Source organism: Erinaceus europaeus, chromosome 5 (genome assembly GCF_950295315.1).
Source record: "Erinaceus europaeus chromosome 5, mEriEur2.1, whole genome shotgun sequence".
NCBI classification, from domain to species: Eukaryota; Metazoa; Chordata; class Mammalia; order Eulipotyphla; family Erinaceidae; genus Erinaceus; species Erinaceus europaeus.
Window position 1 is genome coordinate 51,309,111 of NC_080166.1, and position 27,141 is coordinate 51,336,251.

Consider the following 27,141-nt stretch of genomic DNA (forward strand, 5'->3'; position numbering starts at 1 on the left):
GCCAGTTCCTGCTCTAACGCTTATGTAGTTGTAACTGAGTTCTAACACGGCCTTGGATGTTTCTGTTCTAAATAGCTGACATTGCATCTTCAACACTGTGTGAGTAATCGTACCTTTTTTTTTTTTTTTGAATTCAATAAGTTAATTACATGACCTGAGAGGGAGTGACTATAATTAGTAAGGACTGAATTAGCAAATGATTCACTTTTGAGTTGCTGTTCTATTATGAATCTAGTTCAAGAGTTAATCTTAAAGCTTCTGTGATCTGGATCTGGCAAGGTTATTATTTTTTTTTTGGCTGTTAATCACAGACCAACTGCATTTTGAAGGAAGTTGTTCAATGTATTTTCTAGCCGTTTGCTTTATGGTGTCAGTAAAGTACTAAAGGTCCAACATAAGCAGGTGAAAACAGATTGCTGGTGTCAAAGCAATGACTGAAAAAAAAAAACCAAAAAAAAAAAAAAAAACGCTTGAGTCAGGCAAGTTTCAAGATTCCCCACCCCCAAACCTTTCCAATCTGGGAGGGAGCAGTAAATAATCATCAATCCTTTTAGGACACAGGTACCCAGGAGTCAGAATACAGAAAAAGAAGAAGTGTACAACGATGACAACAATGCTGTACTTCACTGTTACCTGAAGCGAACTTAAGACATTCTAGGGTAACGAGAAAAGCTTTTTATGGGCAAAAGTGCTGCTCATTGGTCCTGTACACGATAGGAAGCTTAATGAGAAACCCCTAGTTTGTTTATAAAAATCTTATAAGAACTACATGAAGTACGCAGAGATACTGCCATAACAGAAGAAAGTATGTGGATTGGAATTCGTGGTTGAATCAGGTCAAATTATTCTAAGGAAGCCGTTGTTAGGTTTGTGTGATTGCTGGGGGGGAGGGGAGAGGTGACTTCTATTGCAAACAAACCTTAAGATAAAGCGGGAGTAGGCTGAAATAAGAAACACCAGCTTTTCATGACCTTCTGTTACATATACTGTGTGATGGAATTAATATTGAGCATAGACTGGTTAGTGTAAGTAATTTTCTCTCAATTTTTAAATCAGTATTGATTTCCCCTGGCCTATCATAAAACAATAGAGCATTTGTCCATGAAACTAGCACTTAGGAATAGCTTTTTTTCAAATATTTAAATGTTTTTTCCCTGTTAGGAAAGTTAGGAAATTTTGTATATTTGGGGTTATTTTCCATTTTGTTCTTAGTATAGTATTTATTTTTTACAGTTATAGATATAAATGCCTATATTTGTGCTGTATTAATGCCTCAAGAATACATCACTTGTACAGTTTTTTTTTTAAATTATAAGTTCTCATGGCAGGGATAAACTTCAAGATCTTTAGTGATTTCTTGCTAACACATAAACATATTATTTTTATACCCATTGGAAGCTTATCTTTGGTTACAACTACTTAAATGACTAATAAGGTTTATTTAATAGGGGAGGAGAAGTATTAGTCTTTTTGGCAAAGTTTTATATTCAGATCTCATTGCAAGGAGAGTTTTGTCTGTTAAAGTTATTTTGAATGATGACCCATTTTAGGTCACACCAAAGGATGGCAGTTTATAATAGGAAAGAAAAATAACCAAAACAAGATTGCTTTTCTGCATCAATCAAATGTAAATAAGATCACTTTTTTAATGAAACAGAACATTCTTTCAGGAACACATTTGCTTTATGGAGAAAAGACATACATTCCTTTATTGAGATGGAAGAGTTCATAAAGGAGTTTCTGTACTGATAGACACTAACGGTAATGGTTGACTCATTGGTTTTTCTAAATTCCTAAGTGACTGTATTAGTGGAAGAAAGTAGCACTTCCATAAAAGGAATGTAATCTCACCTCTGAAGGCTGTTCAGGGTCCATCTGACATAAGCAATGGGAAAGCTGGAAGATGCTTTATCTGAACTAACTTTTGACTTCTAGCTTGTCTCTTCTTTTCATCTTGTAGTCAGTGTAACTTCTTGATACAGTTCTCACAACTCTTCACACCTTTTCCTGTCTTCATTTTGACATTAATTTGCTTGAACCTTTACTGAGATGAATAATAATAATAAAAGACCTATGCTTAATTGTCAAATGTCAGTCAGGTAGCCATACAGCCAGCAGATTGATAGAACAAGGACTCAGGAATTTTTTTTTTCTGGGAGTGTACAAGCAGTATTGACATCTTGCATTGGTGGTTCCTCTAGGATATTCATCTTGTAAGTTGTTCCTGGAATGTCATGGTCCTATCTTTCTTCCTTAGGAAAAGGCAGGACCTTAAGAAAAAGAAATAATAATGGAGTGGTGTCAGGAGCTTTGGAAAAAGGACTGTGGGAAAGATGTTATAGGAAAATAAAATACCTTCAATGAATAGTAGTTGCTTTTCTACCCTCTACTATCCTCTAAAATCAATTTCTTCTGACTGTGGAAGTTCTTTGGCTGATAAGGTTCTGTAGAACTATGTGTAGCTGCCATAGATAGACTGACAAAAGATATACCCCAAAAGGAATGCTTTGCATCATGAATTTGCAGAGCATTTATGATCACACACTGGCATTTGGAAACTGTTGACACTACTTACTAATCTAATGACATATTCAAATTAGAAAAAAAAAACCAAACAAACCTTCTTTCTTGATTGAATTACATTTTCCAGTGTTTTATTTGGTTAATTTTGCTTTTGGAAAGACTTGCTCTTTCCCCAGACATTTTTTTCTAATGTTATATATAGAACTAATCTTACTGTTTAATCTTGCCCAAGAATTTTATTATTACAAGTTGATGTTTTCAGAAGATTGTTGTCTCATCTCAAATATGCTTTACAGAAATCAGAGCAAAATAAGCAAACAAATAAAATACCCTTGAACTTACCCCTCCAAGCCCCTCCACAAACATAGAAAAGAGATGCTTTAGAAATCTTTTCTTTTTAAATTTTTTTAAAAAAATATTTATTATATAGAGACAGAGAGAAATTGAGGTGGGTGGAGTAGAAGGGGAGAAAGACAGAGAGACACCTGCAGCCCAGCTTCACCATTCATGAAAGCTTTCCTTCTGCGGGTGGGGACCAAGGGCTTGAACCCAAGCCCTTGCACACTATAATGTACACCACCGCCTGACCCCCCCCTAGAAGTCTCTTCTTTTGTGAAATGACACTACCTACTGGTGAAAGAGAGCTTTTATTTACTTTAAGAGAAATCACCGATTACATGCCAATTATCTAATGTGTGCAGGTGACATAGTGTCACATTATATCAGTCACTTATCAAAATTGTGTCTCTCTACTTTCAGTCTTCAAGAAGCAGAATGGCATAGTGAATTAATCTTGGAGTCAGTGTGACCATGCTCAGGTCATTAAATTTCTAGGCCCTAGTTGACATTATTATGCTTTTTGGAATAATGACCAAGCTGTGTCCTCTACGTCAGCTCTTTGAGTGAACTGTAGCTAGCTGTTTATTTCCTGATGGCAATATTGGTTAGGCTGAAACAATAGTTTCACTTACAGAATCTTCTGTTGTTGTTTTTTTTAGATGAAATGATAGAAGGTCCTTACCCACCTTTATACCTCACAGTCCACCCAGAAACTCCTGAGGGAGCTTTCTAGAAAAAAAGCAATTGCATTTTTAGTTTGCACACAGCCTTCTGGGACGATTGTGCTGATTTTACAGTGACTGGTGATCGGATAAAAGCACTCTTGAGTAACTTAAACTTATATGAAAAGAGTATTTATCTTTTTAAAACTTCTTTGCTCAGAAAAGTTTTATTGAGATATAGTCGACATGTAATATTGTGTAAGTTTAAGATGTACATGTCTTGACTTCATACACTTATGCAATGCTAAATGGCCACCACCTGGCTGAAGCTTTGGAGCCTCATGTATGAGTGTCTCTTTGCATAACCATTATGCTATTTCCCTTCCCTTATCATTATTTATAAAGATTTCAGTTATCCTCCCCCTTTTTGGTTTCACTTATAAAGGAGATCATATTAGTTTCTTAGTCTGACTACTTTCACTTAAGATAATGCCAGGTTCTATCCATGTTGTTACAAAGATTCCTTCTTTTTATGGCTGAAATAGGTATGCATATATATGCACACGGATATTTATTACCACATACTCTATATCCATTTGTCCATTGGTAAATGTTCAGTATGTTTCCAGTTGTTGGTTATTGTGAATAATCCTGCAGAGAATGTGAGAGTACAGATTATCTCGTAGATAGTGACTTCATTTCCTTCAGGTATTTACTCAGCAGTAGAACTACTGGGTCATATTTCAAAACTTTTTTTGAGGAACTCCCATACTACTCAGAATGACTATGTTAATTTACTAAGTAAATACAACTGATGGACAGACTTCTTTAATTTACTAATGTTTCTATGGCACTCCTCTCATCACATAATCATTACTAGGTTCCAGGTTCTGGTCTTCTGCTAAAGGGGAAAACACCTAGACATTGATTCACACTCTTTTGATTAATGTTTAGTCACGTGGCCCCAGCTAGTCGATGGGAGTCTGGGGTATGTCGTCTTATTTTTGTTGTTGTTAGGGTTTCACTGCTCCAGGATGCCTTTTTTTTTAGATTGAGACGGAGACAGAGAGACAGAGAAGGAAAGAAACCACAGTTCTGAGGCTTCCTCCAATGTCATCATGCAGGTGAGGCTTGAACTTGGGTGATATGCTAAAGGAGCTCACTATCCAAGAGAATTGTTTTCTAATCTATGTAGTTCTACTAGTATGTTTGTGTTTCAGAATAGAAAGTTGGTTTGATGATCAATCAATTTCTACTGTGTTTCTTGTTTTCTTTTCTCCTTCCCTTCCTTTATTTCTTTTTTGTCTTATTCTGCATTATGTCGATATAGAATCTACACCTCTTAATTAACAAGTAAAAATTAAATTAAGACAATGATCATATTTTAAAACTTTTTAATCTTTTTTTTAATTTTCAAGGCTATTAAAATATAACTAAAATTATTGTAGAGATCATTTCTTTAATATGAATGTCACATATTCATGTGTGTTGATTTTGTATCCTGCTTTCTAACTGAATTTATAAATTACCTCCAGTAGTTTTTTGGTGACTTCTTGGGGTTTTCTAAGCATGCTATAGCATCATCAAATAGTAAGTTTCATTTCTTTCTTTTCCCATACACATTCCTTTGGTATCTCTTTCTTGCCTGATTGCATTGATGAAGAACTCCAGAAGCAGTATTGAATAATAGTGGTGATAGTGAACATTTTTTTCTATTTCGAGATTTCAAGTGGGAAGTTTTCATTTTTTCCTCATTGAGAATGATATTAACTGTGGGTTTGCAATATGACCATTATCACACAGGGGAATTTCCCCTCTATTCCCAATTTCTGAGCATTTTAAAATGGATATTGGATCTTGTCAAATACCTTTCCAGATAAATTGATAAGACTGATTTTTAAAATATTTTTGTTGATGTGGTGGAGGTGGATTGCATTCATTTATTTGTGAATGTTGAACCATCCCTGCTTCACAGTGATGAATCTTGGTGAATTATTCTCTCTCTTTTTAAAAAATATTTATTTATTTATTTATTCCCTTTTGTTGCCCTTGTTGTTTTATTGTTGTGGTTATTATTATTGTTGTTGTCATTGTTGGATAGGACAGAGAGAATTGGAGAAAGGAGGGGAAGACAGAGAGGAGGAGAGAAAGATAGACACCTGCAGACAGGCTTCACCGCCTGTGAAGCGACTCCCCTTGCAGGTGGGGAGCCAGGGCTCAAACCTGGATCCTTACTCTGGTCATTGCGCTTTACACCACCTATGTTTAACCACTGCGCTACAGCCTGACTCCCGAATTATTCTCTTAATATATTGTTGAATTTGATTTGCCAAGATTTTATTGAGGATCTCTTCATCGATGTTCATGAGGGATATTGGTCTGTATTTTTCCTTTTTTGGTAGAGTCCTTTCCTGATTTGGGGATCACAGTGTTACATTCTTTGCCTGAGAGTCTATTTTATCTGATAGTAAAATAACTATTTCTGCTCCCCAACTTCAGTTTATGCTACAAAGCAATAGTAATTAAAATGGTGTGGTGTGGGCACTTTAGACCAAGGAAACAGAATCAAGAACCCATAAGTCAACCCATATATATATATATATACCTAGTGTATGACGAAGAGGCCAACACCATTCAGTGGGGGTAAAGAAAGTCTGTGTAACAAGTGGTGCTGATAAAGCATGTAGAAAAGGGAAAATAGATCACAACTTCACACTATGTACCAAAATCAGATCAAAATGGACCAAAGACCTAGATGTTAGACCTGAAACTTTAAAATACATAGAAGAAAACATTGGTAAAACAATGCAGGATATTAACATCAAAGATGTATTTAGAGACTTAACCTCATGGACATGTGGAATGAAAATCAGAGAACAAAAATGGGATTACACCAAATTAAACACCTTCTACATATAGAAAGCAAACTACATGAGAATTACCAGGCAGTCCAGAAATTGGGAGAAGATATTTGGCCAGAAGTTGTTGATATTAAACATCCAAGAAGAAATCATACAGCTCAATAAAAGAAAAAACAAATAACCCAATAAAATGGGCAAAAGAACTGAATAGACAGTTGTTTTTAAAATTTTTTTACTTAAAAAATAAAAAGACCATAGGTGGTGCAGTGGGTTAAGCGCATGTAGCGCAAAGCGCAAGGGCCGGCTTAAGGATCCCGGTTCGAGCCTCCGGTTCCCCACCTGCAGGGGAGTCGCTTCACAGGCGGTGAGGCGGGTCTGCAGGTGTCTATCTTTCTCTCCCCCTCTCTGTCTTCTCTTCCTCTCTCCATTTCTCTCTGTCCTATCCAACAACAAACAACATCAACTATGGTAATAATAATAACCACAACGAGGCTACAACAACAAGGGCAACAAAAGGGGGAAAAATGGCCTCCAGGAGTGGTGGATTCATGGTGCAGGCACCGAGCCCAGCAATAACCCTGGAGGAAAAAAAAAAGACCATAGGATAAGATAAAATAAAATAAAAAGACTACTGACAAGACCATAGGATAAGAAGGGTACAATTCCACACAATTTCCGTCACTGGAACTCCATATTCCATTCCCTCCCCTGATAGATTTCCTATTCTTTAACCCTGTGGGAGCATGGACCCAGGGGACATTATGGGGTACAGAATAGACAGTTTTCTAAAGGAGAGATACATAATACCCAGACACATAAAGAAATGCTCAACTTCACTTATCACTAGAGAAATATAAGTTGAATCTACACTGACACCTATGTGACACCTATGAGAGTAGTATATACATCATCACAAAAGGAAAGGATAGCTTTTAGTGAGGATTTGGAGCAAGGAAACTCTGGTACAATGTTGGTGGGAATGGTGGTGCAGTTGCATTGGAAAACTGTGTGGAGCGTTCTTAGACAAATAAAAGTGGAAATAACTTATTATCCACTGTTAGGCATTTATCTAAAGGATATGAAAACAGTCATTTGAAGAGACAGTTGTATCCCTATGTCCGTAGCTGCAGTATTCACAATTGCCAAAGATGCCTATTGACAGATGCCTGGATAAGGAAGTTATAGGATATATATATATTCCATAGAATACTACTGTGAAATCCAGAAAGATGATGTGTCTTTTGGGACAAATGGATGGATCATAATGATTACGGTGATTATGCTTAGTAAAATAAGTAAGGAAGTGAAAGACAACTATGAAAGGTTTTACTCATATGTGGAATCTAGAGAATTGACACATACGGAATTGTAGGCAAACACACAGCAACAAAACAAAGCAAACAACTAGAAGTAGACAAACTGTCTCTAATACTGTCAGAACTGTGGCGGCTCTCATAGGGAGGGTGGAGGACACAACACTTTGTGGTAGATATGGTGAGGGACTGTATCCTGTAATCTTATAATGCTGTAAACCACTATTAATCACAAATAAAAAATGGCTTGAAAAAAATGTCATATAGTGTAGAAATTTTCAGTGGTAGTTTTTCTTTTTTCATCTCTTTTCATCCTTTACTGCATCAGGTACTGGTACCTTTTGCTTTATCATTTTAGAAAAGAATAGGGAGGAAATGAAAAGAGGCAAAAAAGAAAGGAAAAAAAGAACACCCCCAAAACCAAAAACCAAACAAAAAACACACTAAGGTGTCTCAATTGTTGGGCTCCAAATATTAAACCTTATAATTTCCCAGTATTTGAAATAAAGCAATCTACATGTGGTTATAAATTAATGCCTTGACATAATGTAATAATTTAGAAAATGCTACCTGGTATCTGACTGCTTCATCAACTTAGTAGATTACTCTGGATAAATTATTTAATCTTCCCGAACCTCAATTACCTCATATGGATAATGGAATAGCAACAGTACCTTCCAGGTTCAGTTGTTTTGTATATTCTATAATCTACACAAAAACATGCGATGTACAATTTTATAATTAGTGCTTTATAAATGTCTTTTTTTAATCTATTTGTCATCTCGAGTTGTACCCCTCTTATCCTATGTTTTTTGTCAATGTTTCATTTTTATAAATAACAATTAAAAAAAGATATAAAGTAAAAGGTAGGAGCTGGCTTCTGTAATTGATATCTCATTTTCTTATAGTTGTATATAAAATGAGAGAGTAGACATTTATCCAGGATGTCAGTACTTTCTCAGCTGACAGTAAATAAAAACATGAGTGTATGTTTCACTTCTAGTTAAGAATGGTGTTTTAGGAGATTAGCAAACTGTGGGCAACTGCTTGTGGGCTAAAACTGTGTTTGTAAATAAAGTTTTATTGGCACAATTCACACTCATTATTTATGTATTGTCCTCTATTGTTTTCATACTACAGGGGTAGAAATTAGAGCAAGAGACCACAAGGTCCACACAGTCTATGTATTTTTCAGACCTTTTTAAAACTTTCTTTTTTTATTAATTTATTTATAAAATAAAATGTTGACAAGACCACAAGATAAAGGGATACAATTCCATACAATTCCACATTCTATCTCCCTTGAAAACTTTCCTATTCTTCATCCCTCTGGGAGCATGGGACCAGGATCATTATGGGTTGCAGAAGATGGAAGATCTGTCTTTCTATAATTGTTTCTCCACTGAATATGGGCACTGGCAGGTCGATCCATACTCCTAGCCTGTTTATTTATTTTTAAATTTAATTAATTAATTAATTAATAAAATGTAAGTATTGACAAGACCATAGGGTAAGAGGGGTACAATTCCATATAATTCCCACCATCAGAACTCCATATCCAATCCCCTCCCTTGAAAGCTTTCCTATTCTTTGTCCCTCTTGGAGTATGGACCCAGGGTCATTATGGGGTCCAGAAGGTGGAAGGTCTGACTTCTGTAATTGCTTCCCCAATGAACATGGGCATTGATAGTTCAGTTATACTCCTAGCCTGTCTCTCTCTTTCTCTAGTGGTACAGGGGTCTGGGGAAGTGGGGCTCCAGGACACATTGGTGGGGTCATCTGCCCAGGGAAGTAAGGCTGTCATCATGATAGCGTCTGGAACCTGGTGGCTGAAAAAAGAGTTAAGATATAAATCAGAACAAGTTGTTGACTAATCATGAACCTAAAGACAAGAATATTGCACATGAAGATTTGGGGCCTCTGTTTTGGAAAAAGCTAGTAGGTCTATTTTAGGTATATTCGAAGGGGCTCATGACCTTACGAATTTTTGTCAGAGCCTGACATCTGTCATGCAGGTGACCAAAGCTGTTATCTGGGGAGATGGTGTCATAGTTGGAAAAAAGCACTAGAAAGCTGGATTAGGGAAAAAAGTAGCTCCCAAATATGGGGAAAGTATATGAATATTGTTAACTGTAAACCCCATAGATTTGAGGCCCATAGTCAGCACCTTTTTAAAAAAAATTTTTATTTATAAAAAGGAAACATTGACAAAACCATAAGATAAGAGGGGTACAACTTCACACAATTCCCACCACCAGAACTCTGTATCCCATCCCCTCCCCCTTGTAGCTTTCCTATTCTTTAACCCTCTGGGAGTATGGACCCAAGGTCATTGTGGGATGCAGAAGGTGGAAGGTCTGGCTTTTGTAATTGCTTCCCCGATGAACATGGGCCTTGATAGGTCGATCCATACTCCTAGCCTGCCTCTCTCCTTCTCTAGTGGGGAAGGGCTCTGGGGAAGCAGAGCTCCAGGATGTATTGGTGGAGTTGTCTGTCCAGGGATGTCTGGTCAGCATCATGCTAGCATCTGGAACCTGATGGTTGACAAGAGAGTTAACATAAGCCAAACAAATTGTTGACCAATCATGGACCTAAGGGCTGGAATAGTGCAGATGAAGAGCTGGGGGGGTCCTCCATTTTGTAGATAGCTAGTAGGCATATTTTAGTTAAATTCCAAAGGGCCTGTGGCTATACTAGTTTTTTTCTTTTTTCTTTTTTCCCTGAGCCTGAAATCTGATATGCAGGTGGATCCAAGTTATTGCCTGGGAAGATGATGTCATGGCTGGAAAAAGGAACAGAAAGCTGCATCAGGGAAGAGAGTAGCTCCCTAATATGGGAAAGGGGTATAAATATTGTTGACTGCAAACCCCATTGATTTGATGTGATTTGGGGCCCATAATTAGCTTAGGAGCTTGTGTGGCCTCTGCATTCCTCTAGATCTGAGCTCACATTCTGTGGTCATGAGTAGGAACATTCCATAGTCAGCACCTTTTATAGACCTTTTTACAGAAAATGCTTGCCATACTTTGGTTTAGAACTTTAAAGTTGGTTTATTCTTTTCTTATATTTTTGCTACTATAATGAGTGGGGTATATTTCTGGATTTCTTCTGACTTGTATGAGCAGAAAATGCTACTGATTGTTATCAGTTACTTATATAGCTTACAACCTTACTTTATTGCTTAACATAATTTCCAGGAGTTTATTACTGGATTCTTTTGAAGTTTCTATGTATACTGAAAACAGTGTCAGTTTTACTGGTTCTCTTGATTTGTATCCGCTTTGTTCTTCTCTTGTGCATAATTGCAATGGCTAGAACTTCCAACACAGTTATATAGTAACAGGACAGCAGGCAACCTGGTGAAAGAGGAAAAAAATTCAGTTTCTTACCATTGAATGTAGTGTTGGCTATAGTTTGCTGTATCATAGATTCAACTACATTGAGGAATTTTTACTCTATCCCTGCTTTTTTTTTGAATATTTCAACTATGAAAGGATGGTGGAAACTTATTAAAAGCTATCTCTGCACCTATTGAAATGATCATGTGTTATCTGGTTTCCATTCGTCGATGTAGTTGATCTCATTTATTGATTTATGTATATGACTTGTATACTAAAAACTATGAGTCATGATTCAAAGAAATAAAAAAGATACAAACAAATGGAAAGATAGACCATGTTCATAAATTGGAAGAATTAACATCATCAGAATGACTTTTCCACTCTGAGCTACATATGGATTTAGTGCAACCCACATCCAGGGCCTACCAAATTCCTCCTCCTCCTCTTCCTCCTTCTACTTCTTCTCTTCTTCTTTTTCTTCCCATTTTGAATTGTGATTAATAATGAATTCCAAGATTATAAGAATACAGGCATAATTCCAGGCTACACCACACTTACCACCAGAATTCTGTGTCCTCTGTCATCCCAAAGATAACTAGCATAGTCTCACAGATTCTTAGAAACAGTTGGTTGGCTTATTTTTGTCCTCACAAGTTCATTTATTTAGTTCCCTAGATTTCATGAGTGAAAAAAATCCAGCAGTTGTCTTTCATCTCTACATATTTCATAAAGCACAATCACCTGTAGTTCCATTTATTTTGTTTCAGAAGACATGATATTGTCTTTTTTGATTAAAGAGTAGTATTCCATGATGTTTAAATGCCATAACTTCTTTTAAAACAATTTTTACTGGGGGGATTAATGGTTTACAGCAAACAGTAAATGCAGTTGTTGGTACATGTGTAAAGTTTCTCTCTAAACCCCAGCCTAGACCTTCCTCCACCATCATGCACCAGGACCTGAAAGTCTCCTTCCTTAACACATAGTTCTTTGACTTTGGTGCAATCTTCTTCTAGCATTTGCTCTTCTTCTGTAGCCAGTCAACAGCGTCAGGTTAAGCCTGATGTAAAGTTTCGAGACCTCCTTTGAATCTGGAGAGGTGGCAGTCATTGACTATGTGGGTCATAGTCTGTCTGTAGCCGCAGGGGCAGTTCCGGTCGTCTCTGGCTCCCCAGCGATGGAACATAGCGGCGCACCGGCCATGGCCTGTTCGATAGCGATTGAGGAGGGCCCAATCATAACATGCTAGGTCAAAGCCGGGTTGACGCTTGCAGGGGTCTGTGATGAGGTGTTTGTTCTTTACCTCAGCTGACTGCCAACTCTGTTTCCAAGAGACTGGAACAGAGAAGTTCAGTGTAGGCGTAGGGGACCAGATTGGGTGATGAGATGTCAAGCGTTGAACAGGGTGGGCGAAGATATCCGCGTATATTGGCAGGTCCGGTCGAGTGTAGACGTGGGAAATGAACTTAGATGATGCCGCATCCCGACGAATATCTGGCGGGGCGATGTTGCTAAGAACTGCCAGCCATGGAACCGGGGTGGAATGGATGGTTCCAGAAATGATCCTCATGGAGGAATATAATTTGGAATCGACCAAGTGGACATGGGGGCTGCGGAACCATACTGGGGCACAGTATTCTGCAGTGGAATAGCATAATGCCAGAGAGGATGATCGTAGTGTGGAAACGCTCACGCCCCATGAGGAGCTGGCCAGTCTTGCAATGATGTTATTCTTCGCACCCACCTTTGCTGCAGTTTTTATGAGATGTTTGTGAAATGACAGAGTGTGATCGAGAGTAACGCCAAGATAGACTGGCTGGGCCTCATGCCGGATTCTCGTATCGCCAAGCTGCACATTAAGCTCACGCGAGGCCGACACATGGTGTAGATGGAAAACAGATGATACCGTTTTTGCAGTGCTAGGGATTAGTCGCCATTTTTTACAGTAGTCAGATATCAGAGACATGTCTTTCGTGAGTGTTTCCTCGAGGATGTCGAACTTGGATGCCTGAGTTGCACAGCAGATGTCATCGGCGTAGATGAACTTCCTTGAAGAAGTTTCTGGTGCAATACAACAAACCTAGTCCAAGTTCTGCTTTGTGTTTCCATTTCTGCTCTTATTTCTCAACTTCTGTCTGTGAGTGAGATCATCACATACTCATCCTTCTCTTTCTGGCGTATCTCACTTAACATGGTTCCTTCAAGCTCCATCCAAAATAAGATGAGGAGAGTGAACTCATAATTCTTTTTTTTTTTTTCAATTTTTAAAAATTTCTTTAATGGGGGATTAAATGGTTTACAGTCAACTGTAAAATATAGTAGTTTGTACATGCATAATATTTCACATGACAATATAACCCCCACTAGGTCCTCCTCTGCCATCATGTTTCAGGACCTGAACCCTCCCCCCAACCTCGGAGTTTTTGACTTTGGTGCAATACACCAACTCCAGTCCAGGTTCTGTTTAGAGTTTTGCCTTCTGATCTTGTTTTACAACTTATGTCTATGAGTGAGATCATCCCATATTCATCCTTCTGTTTCTGATTTATCTCAGTTAACATGGTATCTTCATGCTCCATCCAAGATGGGGTAAAGAATGTGAATTCAATACCCTCCTCACTTACTTCCTATTACACTTCCGTCAGTCACTCCAAAGCTAACCTTATCAAAGTGAGGACTACAAAAGCTGAATAAGGGCAAGAGACTGGCATACTTTAATGATGACATACTTCAATGATGACTATTATTGTTAATACATTGCTGTAGCTCTTTCAGTAGGTATTTGATGTATTTAGATGGCCTCTCCTTGGTTGTATAAATGTTAATAATCATTAAGTCCTCTTCATTGACTGGTCCTCTGAGCATTAAGTAATGTTCATCCCTATCTTCTTAAATTTTATTTATTTTAAGGTCTATCATGTCAGATTGAGAATAGCTGTTCCTGCCCTTTTTTTGTGGTCCATTGGCTTGTATGGTTTTCCATCCTTTCACTTTGAGTCTGTGTTTGTCTTGTTGAGTTAGGTAGGATTCCTGCAGACAACATATGGTTGTGTTGTGTTTTCTGATCCATCTTCCTGCTCTGTACCTTTTAATAGGTGAATTCAGGCCATTGACATTTGTTGATGTTATAGATTGAAGATATTATAAAGCCATTATTCTAAACTTTTACAGTGTTCTGCTATATGATATGTTTTTGGTGATGTGATTGTTTATAGGAGACCTTTCAGAACTTGTTGCAGGGTATGCTTGGTGATAGTTGATTCCTTCAAATGTTGCTTATCTGAAAAGGTTTTTATGCACCTCCAAAACTGCCTGGTACTGGTACAAAATATATGCAAAGACTATTGGAATAGATTGGGAGCCTAGAAATAAGACCCCATATTGACAATCGTGTAAATTTTTTTGACAGGGTAGCCCAAAAACATTAAATGGAGAGAGCATTTCCAACAAATGTGTTGAGAGAATTGAGTTGAAATGCACAGAAGAATAAAACTGGACCACCACATTTTAGAGTGTAGTAGTAAATATTTTAAATTTATTTTTTAAATTAATTATTTTTATTAGAGATTTAATATTGATTTACAAAATTACAAGATAACAATTTCATTGTCCCCACCACCAGAGCTTTTGATCCCCAATCCCTCCATTGTAAGCTACCTCCATTGTAAGCTACGGCAGTTCTCCTAAGGTTGCCGATATGAGTTAGCTATTATTTCTACAACTGTCTGTCTATATTTGTATGTATTTGCTCCCCACTTTGGGGTGGGTCCCATCTTCTCTTCCTTTCCAAGTCACACATACACCTACCACTACATCCAAATGTCCACCCCCCACTTTCCTCCTCTGTCTTCGGGTCCTGTTGGAGTTGGAGTTCAGAGCCCTCTGACCATCTTCCCCCACCATTTCTCCCTGACCAAAGTATGGGTAAAAATTATTTTGGGGTGCAGAAGGTGGGATTCTGGCTTCTGTAATTACTTCTCTGCTGGGCATAGGCATTGGCATGTTGATTCATACTCTCTTCCTGATTTTGTCTTTTCCTACTGATGTAGGGCACTAAAGCAGTAGTCAGGATGGAATCATAATAACATCTGCAACTTGTTTGCTAAAAGGTGGTAAGATGCGGGAGGAAATGATTATTAAGCAGGAAACATAAATGAGAAGAGCAGATGAGAACAGAGATATGAGGGTGCAAAGAAGTTAGGAAGTCCATTCTAGGCCTGTTCTTAAGGGCCCACAACTTGTCATAGTTTTTTACTTGTGTTTAATGGCTAACATGCATTTGAACAAAAACATTGTCTGAGAAGATGGTGTCAGAGTAGAGAAAAGGGCCAGAACGTTGGATTAGGGCTGAGAGTAGCTCCCATTCTTGAAACAAAAAATCTGTGAATAAAATGAACTGTTTGGGGCCAGGTTGTAGCACATCTGGTTGACTGCACATGTTACAATGCACAAGGACCTGGGTTCAAGCCCCTCATCTCCACCTGCAGGGGGAAAGCTTTACAAGTGGTGAAGCAGTGATGCAGGTATCTCTCTGTCTCTCTCCCTCGATATCTTCCCCTACCGTCTTGATTTCTCTCTGTCTGTATCCAATAAGTAAAGATAATAAAAAAATTAACTGTTTAACCTCATCCACCTGATCCAGGGCCCACAAATATATACATATATTTCTGTTTAGCACAAGAGCCTATGTAACCTGAGTCCTTATTGGTTTGAACTCGCAGTTCATGACTACAGCCTGGAGCATTGCAGGTTTCACTCATTTCAGGACCAGTCTTCCTCGAGGGGCAGGGCAGGACAACCCAGCCTCCCATTCGGAGACTGGGGCAGTCACTACTGTCACTGCTTTATGATGAGGGGAAGGTCCTGGGAGGACCCAGAAGAGGGCTTATGATGATGTTCCTGATGGAAGAGACCATTGATGACCACCACATTTTACACATACAAACATAAGCTCCAAATGGGTGAATGATCTGGATGTTAGGCCTGAAACCATTAGATATTTAGAGGAAAACATTGGTAGAACTCTTTTTTTTTAGTTTTTTAAAAAACATTTATTTATTTATTCCCTTTTGTTGCCCTTGTTGTTTTATTGTTGTAGTTATTACTGATGTTGTCATTGTTGGATAGGACAGAGAGAAATGGAGAGAGGAGGAAAAGCTAGAGAGGGGGAGAGAAAGATAGACACCTGTAGACCTGCTTCACTGCTTGTGAAGCGATTCCCCTGTAGGGGGCTGGAACCGGGATCCTTATGTGGGTCCTTGAGCTTTGTGCCACGTGCGCTTAACCGATTGTGCTACCTACCGCCCAACTCCCAGTAGAACTCTTTTCAATGTAAATTTAAAAAACATATTTATTGACTCAAGTCCAAGTATAAGAAAAACAAAATAAAAAAGCAAACCAAAGGGTTACATTAAACTGAAAAGCTTCTGCACAGCAAAGGGAACTATCACCAAAACAGAGAGAGCCTTTCTATAGAACAGGAGATTCTTAGATGCCTTACATGAGACAAAGGCTAATAATCAAAATCCATAAAGAACTCATGAAGTTCCAAAACATCAACAACAGCAACAAACCCATTAAAAAAATGGGGCAAAGACATGAACAAGAAAATCTTCATCAGCAAAGAAAGCCAGAGGGCCAGAAGACATATGAAAAAATGTGCAAACTCATTATCAGGAAAATGCAAATAAAAACAATAATGAGATACCACTTTCCACTTGTGAGAGTGTCATACATTAGGAAAGACAGACTCACTAAATTTTGGAAAAGCTGTGGAGGGAAAGGAACTCTTCTATACTGCTGGTGGGAATGCAAATTGGTCCAACCCCTGTAGAAAATATTCTGGTGACTCGTAAGGAACTAGAAATATGCCTACCCCATGGGAGCCAGGTGGTGGTGCAACAGGTTGAGCAGTGTGCAACAGGTTGAGCAGTAATTGCAGTGTGCAATTACTCAAGTTCAAGCCCCTGGCCCCCACTTGTAGGGGGGAAGCGTCACAAGGGTGAAGCAGGGCTGCAGGTATCTCTCTGTCTTCCTTTTTTTAAAAAATTTTTTTATATTTATTTATTTTCCCTTTTGTTGCCCTTGTTGTTTAACATTGTTGTGGTTATTGATGTCGTTGTTGGTGGATAGGACAGAGAGAAATGGAGAGAGGAGGGAAAGATAGAGAAGGGGAGAGAAAGATAGACACCTGCAGACCTGTTTCACCACCTGTGAAGCGACTCCCCTGCAGGTGAGGAGCCGGGGGCTCAAACTGGGATCCTTATGCCGGTCCTTTAGCTTTGCGCCAAGTGCGCTTAACCTGCTGCGCCACCGCTTGACTCCTTCTCCCTTTCTATCTTCCACTCCCTCTCAATTTCTCTCAGTTGCTATCCAATAATTAATAAGGAAGTAAATAAAATTTATAAACAAAAAATAAAAAAAGTCTTTAAAAAAACATACCTACCCTGTGGCCCAGCAATTCCTCATCTAGAGGAATATTCAAAGGAAGCAAGGATGCCTATATGAAGAGATATATGTTTACCACTGTTCGTAGCAGTACATTTTTCATATCCCAATTTGGACCTTGAGAGCCTATTTGGAGGTTCTAGCAGGCGAGCGCAACTACTCGTATACCCTCTACTGAAGACCGTCTCTATTCGGGGGAAGGCCGTCCTCTTGGACCGCATGCGCAGCTTCAGCAGGGACACACATGGAGCAGTGAGGGAGGAAGGGGACACCCGCCTAGCCAGCCAGATGAGCCGAATCAACCCTGGCGGTCAATGGGGTGACAGATGTCACAGCCAGATCGCCCTCACATCTGTCATATCCCAATTTGGAAGCAACTCAGATGTCCAATGAGAGATGCTTGGCTCTGAAAGTTGTATATATGCAAAGTGGAATACTACTCAGCTGTTAAAATGATAACATCATCTTCTTTGCCTCCTGTTGGTTGGAAATTGAAGGATCATGATATGTAGGAGAAGCCTAAAAATAGAGGGCAAATCCTGGGAATCTGGGGAAGGAGAATAGGAGTTAGGGTGGAGGGGGATGTTAGAGTCCTGGTTTATGATGGTGGAAAAGGACTCAAGTTGCGGGTAAGTATTCTACAGACACCCATCAAGGATACCAGCACCTGCGCCCATGTGTCAAGGGTGATACTGTAAACCACTGACCAACTCTCCAATAAAGTGAGTTCATTAAAAAAAAAAAAAGTACTTTAAATAAAAGACTGGACTAAGTCAGAAATAATGAAATGGTACTTCGTTTAGTTGTGTCAGTAAACCTGCCATCCAACTATCTGTAGTACTGTGTATCCTAAATATATTCTTGATATAAAAGAATTTATTGCAGAAGCTTATGTTGCATAAAGATAAGCAGCCCACAAAAGCACATTTTGAACAGTCAGAGGAGGTGAAAAATATGAGTGTCAAGTAAACTTGTGTAGGAGCCCTCACTTTGTGATGTTACTGTCCCAAGTATATATATAACTGGAGGTAAAATTAGGTGGCCTTTTGTTCTTTAGAATTTTTTAAAACCTTTTTTCTCACCCAATCGTACAACATACATGTCTCTACTATTTTTCTTACATATTATCAACCTGTTCATCCTTCTTCTATATCCTTATATGCTTCACCTTTTTTTTTGTAGAAAAAACTTTTTTAGCTTCTCAGTGTTGTGCTGTTTAGAATCATAATATACAGAAAAGACTGTAAGTTAATTGAGTAATTGAGTCATCTTACAGCAGGAAAACCTCAGAGAAGTCATATTGCCAATTCCTACCCCCACCCCTGCCCCACCCCTGTAAAAAGAAAGAAAAGAATCTAGACCCTGTTTGCTACATACTATACATTAGGTATTTTCCCAATTTTCTTGGGGGGGGGGGCGTTAAATGGTTTATAGTATGTTTGTTGCCACATGGCTACAGCTCTCGTTCTCTCATTCCTCCCCTGTGGTAGCTGTCTGTAGAACACATTCATTCCTGACTTAGGATCTTTTTCGTCATCACATATCAAGACTCCAAGGACCTTTTCTCCCCCTCGCAGACCCTCTTTCCCCAGAGTCTTTTGCTTGGGTGTAGTACCCCCCATCCAGTCCAAGTTCAAATTTCACTTTATGTTTCCATCCACCCCCACTATGTTGAAACCCTAAAGCCTAATTTGGAGAGGGAGTCTTTGGGAAGTGATTATGTCCTGAGGGCAGAGTGGGATTAAGTAATGCTCTTTCCACCATTTGGGGGCAAAATGAAAGGTCTTTAATCTGGAATAGGGCCTTTACCTGACTATGCTGGCACCCTGAGCATGAACTTCCTGTCTTCAGAACATTGAGAAATAGATTTCAGTGTATAAGCCACCTAGTCTCTAGTATTTTGTTACATCTGTCCAAGAGAACTAAGATACCACACAGGAGGAGCAGAAATGTCTAAGCAAGGGCATATTATGACTTGGACCATATTAATACTCTCAGCTTGGTCCAAATTCCCTCTCAGACAAAAATATCTATGTTTTATAGAACTGCATATAAAATGGATTTTGTATGAAGTGAAGTTGTCACCCATGCTCATGGCTGTGAGTGTGAAGGTGGTAGGGTAAGAGAGTCTCTTCAAACAGCATCTGTACTTCTTGATTGATTGCCTCATCATTCACATTTCCAGTGTGAAAATTTATGCTTTAGTGTAGACCTTCTGGGGAATTAATGTACATTAAAAAGAAAGAAGGTTAACATTGGAAGGGGGGAAAAAGGCAGTTCTTACGCCATTACAGAAGTCTGAATAATTAGTAATACTAAAAAGCAATATGAAATGTCTCAATAGAAGCAAGTTACTGATTTTTCTAATCTACAGTTCATTGCATGAATTTGGTATGTGGGCAAAAAGGTTGTTAACTTAGTTTTTTTTTTTTTAATTAAAGAGGGAATAGTTTCCTGTAATGAGAGTAGAATGCTGTTGAAGCCTCAAGTCCCAGGTGATAGGGCTAGAGTACAATTACTGAAGGGTGAAGAATGTGCATATCATTCCACTTAATTTTAATGAACTAATTGACTACTTTCTAGATTGGGGAGAGAGGGAGCGATATCATAGCTCCACTCCACTCCCCATGTAGCTCCCTTATGGTGCCAGGACTAAGAACCCAGGGCTTCCTGCATGGTAAATCAGGCACTCTACCCAGTAAACTACCTCCTCTCCCTTCCGTTTTGCTTTTGTTAGACTAGTAAAACCCACAAAGAAAACCAACACTCCATTGGATGCTAAGACATTTATACTTACAAAACATCTATCTACTTTCATAAAGTGTAGGGACACATTTTGTTGAACACAATTCCTCATAATCTTGCATTTTGAAATCATTTTGAAAATGTTAATTGGAAGATTAAGAACTCTTTTGCTTAGGTAACTAATGTCATCTTAACTCCTTTGACTTACATAGTAAATACCTTATTATTTTGGTCTTGGATTTTAATTTAGGGGAACTCCTCTGACCTACTTTTAAAATCTACTTTTAGGGAGGGAAATTATAGAAGTTATGTCAGTATCTCATTGCTTTGTAACAAATTTCCCAAATAGTGTCTTAAAATTACGAGCATTTATTATTTTCATGAGTACATAGGTATAGGAGTTCCGCTTCTCCGAGCCAGAATCTGATTATTTTACACGAGCTATTGTTACTAACCAATTCTAAAGTATTCCTGAGTGCCCAGGCTATGGCACACCCAGTAGAGTGCATATGTTAATGTGCTCTAGGACCTGTGTTTAATTAAGCCCATGGTCACTCCCTATGGGGCCAAAACTTCATGAATGTGGCGGAGTGCTGCAGACGACTCTGTTTTTCTCCCTGTCTCTGCTGCTTTCCCATTCTCTCCACTTCTCTTTGTCTCTATTTAAAAAAAAAAGCCTCTGGGAGTGCTGAAGTTGCCATGTAGGCACTGAACCCCAGAGATAATCTGGTGGAAAAATAAAAATTCTTGATTGGAAAAATTCAATACTCTCCCCTCTATTTCTCATCCCCGCTATCACCTGGCCAGTAGACTAGCCCAGGGTCTCTTGGTACAGGATAGGCTCAAAAACTAGGCCACCTCCATAGTGCAAGAGGGTGGGTGGTAGGACAAATATGCTTTTCAAAGCTCTTTTCATGTCATATTTGCTAATACTACACTGGCTACAGCACATTATGGTGGAATTTAGGGTCAGCAAGAAATATAAAGTTATGAGTTGAAGGGAACACATACAGATAGGCCATGAGTTGAGGCTCCCTATGTAATTTCATTATTTTTCTCCATCTTAAGTCTCTGTTTGGGCAGTTCATAAACATTTCTATGAATTGAGTGGATTTAAAAAATCCTAGTTATTTCCCATCAATTATTATTTAAAAAATATTTTATTTATTTATTTATTCCCTTTTGTTGCCCTTGTTATTGTTGTTGTTATTGATGTCATTGTTGTTGGATAGAACAGAGAGAAATGGAGAGAGGAGAGGAAGACAGAGATGGGGAGAGAAAGATAGACACCTGCAGACCTGTTTCAATGCTTGTGAAGTGACTCCCCTGCAGGTAGGGAGCTGGGGGCTCAAACTGGGATCCTTAGGCTGGTCCTTGTGCTTTGTGCCACCTGTGCTTAACCCACTGCGCTACCACCTGACTCCTCCATCAATTATTTTTAAAGCCTAGTGAATGAACAGATTATTACCAGAGGCATACATTAAAGAAATAACTTTATTAGGGAGTCAGGCAGTAGTGCAGTGGGTTAAGCACAGGTGGTGCAAAGCACACTGTAAGGATGTGTAAGGATCCCAGTTCGAGCCCCTGACTCCCCAACTGCAGGGGAGTCGCTTCACAAGTGGTGAAGCAGGTCTGCAGGTGTCTGTCTTTCTCTCCCCCTCTCTGTCTTTCCCTCCTCTCTCCATTTCTGCCTGCCCTGTCTAACAATGACGACATCAATAATAACAACAATAAACAACAAGGGCAACAAAAGGGAGTAAATAAATAAATCTTAAAAATTACTTTATTAACATACTTCCTTTTAAAATAAAGCCAAATTAAGCACCATAAATTCTTATATGATGAGTTCTTTTTCAGTTGTACCAGTCTTCAGACCTGATCTCTATTTTTGTCTTCAAACAATTTCTGTATTCTACATTCTATGCTCTAGCGATATCTTTGGAAGTACAAGGAATTTTGGTAAGTGGGCTTTAACTTCTTTTTTTCTTTATTGAGGGATTGACGGTTTACAGTTAAGAGTAAAATATAACAGTAATAGGTACATGTGTAACATTTCTCAGTCTTCTGTATAAAACTCTAGCCCTCCACTTAGGCCCTCCACCATGAGCTCATGTTCCAGGACCTGAATATTCCCTCATGTCCATTTGTAATACATCAAACTCAGTCCAAGTTCTGCTTTGTTTTCTCCCTTCTGGTCTTATTTTTCAACTTCTGCCTATGAGTGGGATCATCCCATATTCATCCTTCTCTTTCTGGCTGATCTCACTTAATATGATTCCTTCAAGCTCTATCCAAGATGAAGTGAAGAAAGTGAATTCATCATTCCTAATAGCTGAGTAGTATTCCATTGTGTATATGTACCACAACTTTCTCAGCCACTCATCTGTTGTTGGACACCTGGGTTGCTTTCAGGTTTTGGCTATCACAAAGTGTATTAATATGAACATAGGTATACACAAATCTTTTTGCATGTGTGTGTTTGGTACCTTAGGATGTATAGATCCCCAGGATAGCTATTCCAGGGTCACAGGATAGGCCCAATTATTATAGTCTTCTGAGAGTTCTCCAGACTGCTCTCCACAGGGGTTGGACTAATTTACATTCCTACCAGCAATGCACACATTTTGCTCCCACAACCTCTTCAGCATTTGTTGTTGCTATCTTTTCTGATGTATGACATTCTCATAGGAGTGAAGTGTTGTATATTTATGTTTTATTATTTAAACAAATATATATACTTTACTCCCATTTCTTTCCATTTTTTGTACTGTTTGATCATGAAGGGATACTGGATTTTGCCAAAGGCATTCTCTGCATCTATTGATATAATTACATGGTTTTAGGTCTTGATTTTATTGATGTGGTGGATCACTTTGATTGATTTACATATATTAAAGCAACCTTACATCCCTGGGATAAACCCCCCTTGGTCATGGTGTTGTATCCGGTTGGCTAGAATTTTGCTCAGTATTTACCATTTATGTTCATCAGAGATATTGGTCTGTGGTTTTCTTTTTTTGTTGTTTCTTTGTCTGCTTTTAGTATCAGGGTAATGTTGGTTTTATAGAAGGTGGAAGGGAATATTTTTGTGCCTTTAATTTTTTTTTTGGAAAAGCTGTAAAAGTAGAGGTATTATGTCTGTATCAATTGGTGTTTGCCTGTTGTCCTCATTCTTATTTGCTTCTAGCTTTTTTTTTTTTTTTTTCTTTTCCCCAGGATTTCTGTTCTGGTTCATTTCTGCAATACTTCTTTTTGGTTTGACCCTTCTATTTGGTGTCTTTTGAAATTTGTGTCCTGGGTGTTGCTGTTTACATATGGTGTGAAGTGGTTTTTGGTCAGTTGGTTCCTAGATCCCTGAAGCTGGTCACCTTTGGTGTTTTTCAGGAATGGGTAGAACTGTTAGTCTCATGTTGACACAGCTCCTTCTGGAAGATGAGAGATAGGATCTCTTGTGTTCATATTGAAGAGAGCAGTGGGTGATTAGAATAGCAGATAGTATCTTCTTATGCTGAATACAACTTCTACAATATCCCTCCCTCACTACTTTTCAATCCACTGATTACACTTCTCTAGACTGACTTTGTGTCTATATAAGGTACTTAAGAGTTCACAGTTGTAAATTTTAACAGTTGTTTTTTGTTTTACCTTAATCCATGAGTTGAAACATGGTGGCTGTTAAATCCTTGTTATGCTGCTGGGTATTTGACTGCAATTTATCTTCATTGCAGGCTATGGGAGCCTGAGTCAATCTGAGGATTTTTTAACTACAAGTAGATTTTTTAACTTAATCACTAATTTGAGATTAAGAGATAAGGGAAGAAAGAGAAGACAAGAGAAATAAGCTAAGAGAGATAACATAGTTAAGGAAGGAAAACAGAGGCTCAAAAAGGGAAATGTTTTGCTTACACAAATTGGAGTTGGACCCCAAAATTCTCTCCCCTATTATACCATCACTAAATCTAGATTCTGTGAAGCACTGGATTGATAGCCATGGCATCAGAGAGAGATGAGCAGTAATGAAGAACCAGAATGCTAACTTGGTCTTCTTGAGCCCCTGGCAAAGTCTTTTGACTGTTTCACTTCCAGTTCAAGGAGCCAGCCCTCATCAAGTATGGCTTCTTGAATTCTAAGAATGTCTTCCCCACCCCTTTTCCACCCACTGGCCACTGTCTGAACTCATCTGTGGCTTAGTGAGTTTCTGAGGAAATCTTGGTTGTATTTTGTTGAGTTTTTTCATGCTTCTAAATCTTTCACATGCTCTTTTATTTATTTATTTTTCTTTCCTGTCACTGTCCACTCTGGAGAAAACTCAGACTAAACATATTTCAAATAATACTGATTATCCACTGTTTATGCAATTATTAATAACTTTAATCAAAAAATAGCAGTTGGGTTTCTTCTCTACTATATTAAGCATTGTAATAGAGCAGTGTAAAATACAGACAAAAATGTAATTCTTTTTGGAGTTTATAATCTCATGGATTTGACAGACATTAAGCCATGATATGAATACCTCATTTAGTATTTGCTAGTGATAAGTGCTATGAAAATGATTAGAAAAATAATTGGAGTGTGATGAAAGAGTAGGTAGGTAGGTACTCAAGGAATATCTCTGAAGTGAATGGCCAAGTTTTCATGATTTGGAATGTATAATGCAAGCAATGGAATTAGCAGATGCACAGGCTGTTGAAATACAGCCCATTCTTCTGAAGTCATGCTTCCAGTGGGATGTGGTGGGTGAGAGAAGCAGGGAATTTGTAGTACACAGTAAACTCTTTTCATTTCTTTATTCAAATTGAGATGAAACCTCAATGAGGGAAGGAGAAAGATGCAATGTGCTGTTTGGCTGCTGTGGAGAGCAGGCTGTCAGAAGCAAAAGTACAGCTGGGAGGATTTTGGAGATTAGAGCAAGCTCACTGGAGAGAGATGCTGGGGCACTGCCTTGGGAGAACAGCAGGGGAGATCTGAGAAGATGGCAGCCTTTGGAATCTCTAAAGTGTTTCCTTTACATAAGCTAAATTTAGATGTTAAGATCAGCTCTGTAAAGTTGAACATATGGGGAAATAGTTCCCAAAGTAGTCCCAGCACACTTCCAGTGACATTTGTGGTAATTGTAGATGGTAGTTAACATGAATGGGCCTTTACATTTAATAGTTACTTGAGAATATTACATGTATTAGGAAAGATATGAAATCTGTAATTTCACAGTGCTTAGAACAAGAATAAAGCGTTATAGATATTCTATGATTAAATGCAGAAATAACAAAAGTCATGAGGTTGCAGCTAACTCACTACATTAAAGATATGAGAGGATTATTTTACAGTTAACTTTTGAGGGTAAATAAAGGTAGACTTTGGGTAGTGTGTGAATAGGATTACATGCTACTGTTTATTGATTATTTATTGAATATGAGACTATACTAGACACTTCATAGTTAATATTCCACCAGACTTTTCACTAAAGTCTTATGTAATTTGAGTGATACATGTTTTTTATATTCCCATTTAATAGGTAAAGAAAATGAAATCCAGTCTACGGACATACCACCTTGACTATGCCTGATCTTGGAAGCTAAGCAGGGTTGGGCCTGATTAGTACTTGGACGGGAAAAAATGAATCTCATAGGTAATAAATAATGTTATTGGAAGTCTCTGAGTTTTCAGATATTGCAAGATTACAAAAGCAATGTTTAATTCTAGTAAATTCTTCACAAACAGGAAATTAGTCTGTTTTATACTCTAATATATCCTTAACACCTGGAATAGTTGTTTTTTCTTTCTTGGAGGATTAACATTTCATAATCAACAGTAAAATACAATAGTTTGTACATGCATAACATTTCCCAATTTTCCACTTAACAATACAACCCCCATAGGTCCTCTGCCATCCTGTTCCAGGCCCTGACCCCTCCTCCCCCTTCCACCCCAGAGTCTTTTACTCTAGTGCAACACACCAACTCCACCGGAATAGTTTCTGTACTAGACATTCAGCCAGAACTTAATGAATACAGGGAAAAGTGAATGATCTTTTATTTAGCTATGACTCCGGACCAGTGAATATTTAAGGATCTATTTTAAGAGGGGGGGGGGTGGTACGCCTGGTTGCGCACCCATGTTACTGTGCACAAGGATTGAAGCTTGGCATTATATCTTCTCCATTTCTTAAAAAATTCTTGCTTATTCTTCTGGCTATAATTATATATGCAACTTCCAATCCACAGCATTGGATCTTAGCTTTGTTAGGAGACAAATCTGCTAACAAACTTGGAGCTACACCAGGGCTACATAATTTTGGAAAAGTCAGTTAAGCTCCCTTGAACTTCAGTCATTATTGGTAAGATAGAGTACAGAAGGATCCCCCCCTCTTGTTATTAGTAATTGATCAGTGTTTTTACAAGATTATAACATTTCGGTGGTTTACTTTCACAACTATACATGGTCAGTATAAGTTACCACACCTTCCAACAAATTCTGTATTCTCCTTCCTTATCCTTAGTCATCAGAAGTCTCACAAAGTTTGAGGGGAGGAGTAAGAGAAGGAAAGAGGAGAGAGAGGGAAGGAGACAATGAGAGAGAGAGAGAGAGATTGAGAGAGTGTGTTTTAATCATCTCTATGCCATATATGAGCAAAACCCTCTAGTAGCTGTCCTAGAAGAAAGATTTGAGTTCTGATCTGATAAAACCATACATGGGCCAGGAGAGGAAGAAGATTAGGGAAGAGCAATTTTCAGGGTATCATCTTCACTTGAAAGTCAAGCAAAATTCTGTTTCTGTTCCTCTGGAGTATTCTCATTATTCCTTACACTTTGTACTTTCTAAGGAATTAAAGAATAATCTTTTCAGGAAGATTTCTCTAAAGGCTTATACGTTTTTCCTTGAAAAATTAAAAAAATTGTCAACAAAAAGAGAA

General features: G+C 38.3%; 1 long non-coding RNA gene across 1 annotated transcript; it reads left to right on the top strand.

Annotated features, from left to right (window-relative positions):
* On the top strand, positions 1-25,866 carry LOC132538694 (uncharacterized). Its single transcript, XR_009550048.1, has 4 exons — positions 1-99; positions 4,575-4,648; positions 22,089-22,190; positions 25,744-25,866. It is a non-coding gene; the product is annotated as an uncharacterized LOC132538694 (long non-coding RNA).
* The last annotated feature ends 1,275 nt before the right edge of the window (positions 25,867-27,141 follow it).